Raw genomic sequence first — 8807 nt, 5'->3', positions numbered from 1 at the left:
AGTGGATTTAGGAGAGTTAGAACCATTATCTTTGCTCTCAATACTTACGGTGGGAGTGGATTCAGATGGTGTCCCATCCACCGAAGCTTCCACCCCTTCCATCTTTGCAGGATCTTGAACATTGCTCCCAGCAGGAGTTTCAACTGCCTCGTTATTATCCTTGGGCTTCAATGAAACATCGGAGTCCTTGGATGAGGCAGTTTCTGCACCAGGAGCATTTTGTGTGTTGGGATCGTGCAGGATCTTACACAGACCCTTGCCAAAATCCCCAACAAACAATTCCAGGTTGGACTTCTTAATGAACTCGGCTGAACCAGAGTCCACATCGAAGATCCACCTGACATAATTGTCCTTAACGACTGTTTTGTCTCTAGCCCTCCAGCTGCTCGTGTTGAGGCCGGGGTTGAGACGAGCAAGTCGTTTCAAGACTTTATCTTGCTCCAGGTGTAGATATCCCTTGTCTTAAAGGCGATCTTCACCTGTTTCACAAGGTCTTTAAAGGGCAGCACTGCAAGTTCGGAGTCACCTGCAGTGCGCCCATTGAAGTGCAAATTTACCCAATCTGCAGCAAAGTCATTGGTGCACTGGATAAACAGCGCACCATTTGAAAGACTGACAGCTGCAAATTGAGGTACGTTGTTGTTGGGGGGGGGGGGGGGATATCATCAATGATTGCATCGATGTCCCTTTGGATACCAATGGCATCATCCGGGGAAAGTTGGTCCCCCGGGTAACCTTTTTTGGTGATAGCCAACTTAATGGCAGATGTAGCCTGGCTATAGGAGACTCTAGGTCTCTTGACTTGGGCTACATCAGATGGTGAAGGGGTGGAACCCTCCGATAGGACCCTCTTTGTAGATGGGGTGCCCTGCTGTCCATGTTCCAGGCGCTGTTGAAACTTGATGGCTCTCTGGTGGTTTCTTCGTTGCCGGCTGGACAGTTTTTTGGAGGTACCGGATGGGCCAGTACTTCAGTGTTCATTGTTGTTGCAGGAGGTTCCTGAAAAACAGTTTTATTAGTGTTGTCTGCTGACCCCTTTTCAGGAGCAGAGACAGTTTCTGTGAAGGTTGGCTGCGTCCGGATATCCCGGGACGAGTCAACTTTTTGTTTTGGGCGGTTTTCACCGCCAGGTTTTTGTTTATTTTTGTGTTTACCCGTGTTTAGGGAAACGGAGGGTAGGTAAACGGTCACCGCCGGAATTGACCCTCTCTACAGGCGGAAGGCAGAATTCAACGTGGTTTGCCAAGCCACGAGGGACTGTTTGTAACAACCTGTAACCCCGGTTGCTATATGGTAAGCCATATTTCCATCGGCACGGTTCCACACCTTAGATTTGGGTTGCCTTTCCTGGTTGGTCGAGAACCTTTCGGCTCTACTGACCAGCACCAGTTATGCCATGGAACTTTTGACACCCTCCTCTTTTCTCATCCGGGCTTGGGACCGCCAATGGCAGAGTTATCAATATTTAAGAAAAATGTCACAATTTTGCTTTATTTGCAACAAACTTTTGACTGAAGATGAAACTGTTGTGTTGGGCAGTCGTGGAATGCCGACTTTAATCGATGCAAGTGTCGGGAGAAGTTATAAGAATGCTGATTATTTAAGAAGTCAAAAGCTCCGTTACAATTCGCGTGGATTGCAGAAAATCATGCACCCGGAAAAGTTCAATCTTTGCAGCAACGTGAGGATTTAATTCCAAGGCCAAATACTTCAAAAGTAAGTCCTCCTCGTATAGCGCGATTAAATGAATTTGAATCCAGCTCTTGTTTTCAAAAACGCTGCTTATTTTGTGGCTGTGAAGCGGATGAGGAGGCTGTTGCCATGGGTGCAAGACCTTCCGTCTCAGGACGGATTTCCGTCTTGGACAAAATTTTCGAGACAGAGGTCGGGACGGAAAGAAATTCGATGACTTTCCATCAGTTTTTACTCAAAAAAGAAAAATTGAGTGTTAGAAAAATATGCTTAAAAATTACTGTACCGTTCCATAACCAGGAATTTACATCGACATTCTCTCGATTTTTAGATATGGACTTGTTTTGTTGGAGTGGCTATTAGACTCGCGCCGTTTAACTTGTTTTAGGTTGCTCTGTTATTTCCAACTCACTGCACTGCAGACCGCGGAGTTGCTATCACCTCTGATTTATCGAATTTACCCTCTCTATTTGAAAATTTAGCCTTTTCTCTTTCTATTTTCGATCATCCTTTCGTTTTTTTTTCCATTTGCTTTTTTTTTTGCAAAAAAATCTTAGAGTTAAATCTGAATAACCGATTGAGAGTGATTGCTGACGGGATGAGGGATGAAATGTTTACGCCACAGCAAAAGGCGTCCACGTACCAGGCAAAAAGGGAACTATCAGGGACTTTATAGATTTTGATGAAAATGGGAATTTTGGAAAGAATCGGGGGGGGGGGGGAATGGGGGAAATTTCAAGCTACTTTGAAACATTTATGGGCAACTGTTCCTGCATTTTTGACATGTTTCTGGTAAAATATTCTAAGACGTGAGGAATCACTAAATTCCAATGTCTTTCAATATAACACTCGCTAGAATGAAAATATAGGGGGGGGGGGGGAGAGGAGGAGGAGACGAGAAAAATAACGGCTGCACGAATTTGCGAAAAAACGCTGCTCTTGCAAAGAGGGTTAGTCCGCAAATCAACCCACGATACTGAGGCCCTAAAACGTTTGTATTTTCGACAATCTAAGAGGTGGAAGGGGTGAGGCTACTCAAGGGCTCCATAATAAAATATCGAAAAACTGAATTGAAAGTCATTTTTTGAAGCTAGGCGTAGTTCGGGATTTTTCCTCTGCAAACTCAAAGTCAAAAATGTTTAGGCTGTCTTTAATAATGTAAAAGTAGGGAGGGAGAGGTTTTAAAAAAAATCGGAAACTGGAATTTTAAAAACATTAATTTAGGCAATCTTTGGTGAATTGATGAGAGATGGTTTTGGTGTTCTAAACTGAAAATGTTTTGTAGCTGATGTATTAAAAACTATTTGAGGCTATACTTAAATTTCTTGATAGAAAGGGAATTTGGGACTCTCTCCCGAAAAGTGTTTGTAAGTGAAGTCCTAAAATTTTAGGCAATGTCAAGAAGGGGGGGGGGGTCTATTTAGGCGAAATTCTGAAACTGGAGTCGTAAAAGCGAGAACCTTTAGACCATCTTGGGGTTCGGGGTCCCCCTGCCCCCCAAATCAAAGCTTAAGCATACAGAACTCAGCTTAAGATAATCTTTGAGGGTCTTAAGAAGAGATAATTCACATAAAGACTTTCTCTCAATAAATTTTAGAACTTAAATTCTTAAAACTTCGGTGATGAAAAGGGGGAACCGCACGTGTAAGTCAAATTTAGTGAACTTAAGGGAAGGAGAAGGAGTTCAGGGAGGGGGGGGGGGCTCTCTCCCCCGAAAATTTCTCCATGCTGAATTATTGAAAGGCTATTTTGGCGTTTTTTGAGTGAGTTAAGAGCTAGGGAATTCGAGGGTCTTTCTCGGAACATTTTCGAAATTGAAGTCTTAAAACTTTGGGTTGTCTTTGGCGATGTGAGGAGGGGAGTTGCTCTTACAATAGAATAATAAATCTGAAACACAAACTTACACTGCCTTTAATAAACACAAAGCGAGCGGGGGGAGGGGGGGTATTCCGCCGCCCAGCCCGAAATATTTCCGTTTCTGAAATTGTAAGAGCTCTGTTTTGGACTATCTTTGGATGACTTAAGGGGGAAGGGAGTAGGAAGTTTCTTTCAAAAAGTTTCCGAAATTGAAGTACTAAAACTTTTAGGTGGTCATAAGTCAGGTTTATAGGTAAGAGGGGTATTGTTCGTAGAAAAAAAAATTTAGAAACTAAAGCCTTAAAATTCAAATTTAGGATATTTGTGGTGAATTCAGAAAAAGGGGTTCGGGAGTTCTCTTCCGAAAATTTTTCGATGCTGAAGTATTTAAAGCGCCACTTTAGACTATATTTGAGTGTATTAAGAGGGATGTGATTCGGGGGCCCTCCCTGGGGTGAGGATTCAGTTCCCCTATTGCTTTTTTTAAATTAATGAATATTGGAAACTGTACCTCGTTTAAAAAATGTATCTACCTCACTGAAGTGGTTTTTTTTATGGCTAATTTCACCACTTGCTATCTTATAAAAGAATTCTTTTCCAAATGAAGACTGCGTGGGGGAATAGTGCCAGTTTATTATAATTACTCGCGCATACCCTTCTCCCACCTTTCCTTTCTGGTTTGTTGGCGCTACCTTGGGTAAACTTTCCGATAATAGCTGAATTATGTAGCAATAGTGAAAATCTTATGTCCCAAGCGATTTTCTTGCTGCAATAAAAATGTTTACGATCGGCAAAAAACTAATGGCGGGGAGTTCCAAACGTTTTTACCCCTAACATTATCCAATATTGTCTAAAATTGCGTTTTTGGAAATTCAGTTTCGAAATATTGCCAAAGGAGGAGTTTCTGAACTCCAGCCCTTCGATATGCATTCAAAATTTCCCTCTCAAACATTTTCACTTTGGGCGCCCCTGATGATTGGCAGTTATAAATAAGTGTGAATTAATAAATTATTAATTGTGAAACACACACTTACTTAATTTAAAGACATCAAGAGAGAAAAATTGTTTCAGTAACAAGTTTTATAACTGAGCATTTTCTAGGTCATGGTCTTTACTAATTTTCCTGCGTGTGACTTCCTTCTTAGTTTTTTTCACTTCTGCAAAACCATGGGCGTCCCCCGGCTACTAGCCCATCGGCCTTCGAACCTATACACTTTCGTCTTTTTCTGCACCTTCAAGCCTATGCACCCCTTTGGGAGTCAAGGTTGACGCCCTCTTGGAGGACCCAGTCTGCCTCTTGGCAAAGCTATATTTTTAAGAAATTAGTGTTCAAATCAAAAATATTGAAAATAACGGCTTTGACCAGAAAAGGAAATTGACTCAATCATTACGCCCCTTCCCTATCCTCCAATTGCGTTTTTTTTCCTCTTGCCTAACGGGCTGTTGCAATCTATTCTAGTTGAATTTTGCTTCTTCGTATATACTAGGGTACCTTTTTTTTTTCAACAAGCTTTTTATTAATTTGTTTCTTCTCCGTGATGTGCGCCCTTTCCGGCTTGCACCCCTAGGCCAGGGCCTATTGGGTAATCCGGGCCTGTGTACAATACCAGTGGTGGATTCAGACTATTACTTTGAGAGTGGCCATTCGAAGTTTTTTTTTTAGCAAACTTTCTTTGGATGTTTGTCCTATTGGTTACCTCTCAAACAGTGCTGGATCATTGATTTTTCCGAAAAAGAGACGAGTGATTTTCGTTTATTTAAGGAACTTTTGTAACCTTTATCATTTTTTCAAATGTGATAGCTCTTAAATAGTTACATCCTTTATAATACAGGGTACAGTGCAGCGGGATTTCCCGTTTGTTCTAGATGCACTAGGTAGTTTTTTTACATTAAATGTCTGAGGAAGATTTTTATCCTTTGAGTAGCTGAAGGAACAACAAATCATGCAATATATGAAGACCTTTCAAGGCGAGGAAAAATCTATATACATAAAAATGAATGTTTGTCTGTATGTCATCCATGAACTCAAAAACTACCCGGCAGATTTGGCTGAAACTTTCACCGTTTGTTATTTTTGGTACTGGGAATGTTTATAGACTAGTTCGAAAAAAAGTCCGATCGATAGTTCCTTTTTTATTCCAATTTAAGTCACAATCCATTGGATAAATACGAATAAAATTATTGGCTGCAGAAATTAATTCGCGTGAAAGATCTCATTGATAAGAAGTTAGCTGTTGCCATTTTTCTTGAGTTTGAACAAATAAATTCTTTCTGTATTGTTTTGTGGCTTTTCATGCAACGGGGGGATTTAAAACTTTTTCTATTTGATATTTTTAGCTATTGATTGATCTTGCAAACTGCGTGAGTACAAAATTTGAGTATAGTCACGGCTTCACTTGATACCTGGACCAATTATTATGAAAATTGCTATATATGTGTATTTTTCCACGGAGAAGGTGCATAATATGCTCATTGAAGCCACTTGCCACCAGGTGGCACTGCAGAGTAGCAACTTCGGCCCCGTTCAACAGATTGTCATGAAAAATGATGTATTTTTTTGTTGGCGTAGCAACGCGCGTCGGGTACAGCTAGTAGTTAATAAAACAACTGCTCAAAGGGCATTAGATAAATCAAGTTGTAATAAATGTACACATTGTGGCACCAAGTATCTTAAAAATATTTTCTTTTTACATATTTTTTCAACAAAACGCTCACACTTGATGGTTTATTGAAATTTCTTTTCAATTTACAAAATTTGAACATTACAACGTCTGTCGGGTCCTCTAGTTTTAATATGTAAATAGTCTGAATATTGCGTAAAATGTTTAAATTTGCATAAAATTGAAAACAAGTGCAGGAGCTCATTTCTCTTGAGCTCCTATATGCAAATTAAGCTCTGGTTAAAGCAGAAAAATGAAGTAAAGATAATTATTATCTTTGGTGTCTCAATTTAAATGAGCTGATGTGTGCATCACATGACTTCCTTCTACTCGACTTTAATGTCATTTCCCCATTACTGGCAATTTTAATGTGATTCAATAGTTTACTCTCTAAATATCACCAACAGTGGTCAAATTAAAACAGATTTTAAAAAAATCGCTAAGTTGGCGACCAAAAGACTGGCCATATATTGGCAAGTGTCCGCAAAATTATGACGCTACTTGAGTTTGCATCGAAATTAACAATGATTTCCCCCCAAAAAGGGGCAAAAGACCCCTTTAGAAACACCCGAATGCAACCAAAAGGGGAGGTGCACAACTAGACCCCACTAGGAGTCTACGTACCGAATCATGGGTGCAAGTTTGGTGATGTGTTCAAGACGGAAAATATTTTGAGTCACCACCCCCACCCTCTGACATGCGAGCTTAAGGAAAAATGTATGAGCAATAATGTTGTAGTTTTTGACTATGGCAGTTTTGGAATCTGTGTTTACTTTGAATTTTTCGCTTTTGACTTTTCTAACAACATGGACCTAGTTTAAACTATAATATTGAAGCGTTTTGATATCGTAGTTCCCAAAACCGAAAAACTGCCAAATAACGGGGGATCTGGGGGCTCTCCCCCAGATATTTTTTTTAATTGAAGTCCAAAAAACGCAATGATAGTCCATTTTGATAGTTCATATTCTCATTAAAATCTTCAAAATCCCTGATAGTTCTCATTTTACCTGATATAAGGGTGAACGCCCTTTGATGTGGCGTAAACATTTCATCCCGTCAGCAATCACACTCAACCGTTGATTCAGATTCAACTCTAAGACAATTTAACAGCGCACATAATTTTCACTTATGCATGTAAAGTTTGCAAAAAAAAAAAAAAACCGCGAATGAGAAAAAAACGAAAGGATGATCAAGTATAGCAAGTGAAAAATAAAGACGAAAAACGATCAAATTCGAAAAATTAGCGACAATAGCGAGCAACTTTGTGATCTACAATGCAAAAGGAGTTGGAAATAACAGAGCTAGCTACCTAAAAAAAAAAGTCAAGCGGCGTGAGTCTAAAAGCCACTCCTCCTAAAGCACGTTGCATAGAAAACAAGCCCATGGCGGAAAATCGAAAGAATGTTGATGTAAATTCGTTGTTATCGAACGGTTCAGTAATATAAAAGCATATTTTTCAAACACTCAATTTCTCTTTTTTTAGTAAAAACTGAAAGAAAGTCATTGAATTTCTTTTTTTCCCGACCTCCGTCTCGGAAATTTTGTCCAAGACGGAAATCCGTCCTGAGACGGAAGGTCTTGCACACATGTACCGAATTTCAACTTTCTAGGGCATACCCTTCTTGAGTTATATGACATACATACGCACATACATACATGCGTACATACGGACGTCACGAGAAAAGTCGCCATAATTAACTCGGGAATCATCATTATGGATATTTCGCGTGAGTATATGTTCTTAGGCACTTATCTACGTGTGGTCAAGTCGAAAAAAAAAAAAAAAAACTCAATATTCATTCGGGGGTGAGTAAAATGGAAATTAAGGTAGATTTTTCATTGAAAATCTTTTCCCGAATACTTCCTTTTTTGTACAAGGAAGTAAAAAGAAACCTTCAAATAATAAAAAGTTTGCAGTTTGGGACAAGCCATGGTAATTAGTCAACTGTTAAATTTTTTAATATTGAATTTTTTCCTTGCACTTTAACTAGTGCACAGCTTAGTGCATGAAGCAATGTATTTGTAAAAAGTTTAGACATGCCAGGTTGACTAGCTTACATTGGCGCTGGTTATGAAAATTGGAAGGGGTGCTCACACATCCAAGTCCAAAAAAAAAAAAAAAATTCTTGGGATCTCCAGGATTGTTTTCGAAAATCAGTTTATTGAATAGATATTAAATGAAGCGATCTCTGACCATTTTCATGTGGAACAGAAAAATACATAAAATGCAAATTTAGCGTTGAGTAAAAAAGCCTATTTGATGATAAGTGAGAATAAATTTTATGTAAGGTGAGGATTTTTGGCTTCAGTGCCATTCAGGGTTCATACTCTATTTAGATTAAAAAATTCCATGACTTCAATAAAAATGTTCATGACCTTGTTATACGAAGATCATAGCACTATTTCAAATAAAACTTTGCCAATTTCTGGAAATGAGCATTAGCAAAACTTCTACATGAATGCCACTGCATCATTGAAGCACTTACTCATAGCGGAAAAAATATCAGTTTACACTTAAAAAACTAAACTACTCTTATTTGTCTTCATCATATAAATTTAAGTAAAGTAAAAATGCAGTGAATCAAATATGATTACAGA

The sequence above is a fragment of the Uloborus diversus genome, chromosome 2 (assembly GCF_026930045.1).
Source record: "Uloborus diversus isolate 005 chromosome 2, Udiv.v.3.1, whole genome shotgun sequence".
Lineage (NCBI taxonomy): Eukaryota > Metazoa > Arthropoda > Arachnida > Araneae > Uloboridae > Uloborus > Uloborus diversus.
The sequence above is the reverse complement of the archived record's forward strand: the minus strand, read 5'-3'. Positions refer to the sequence as shown.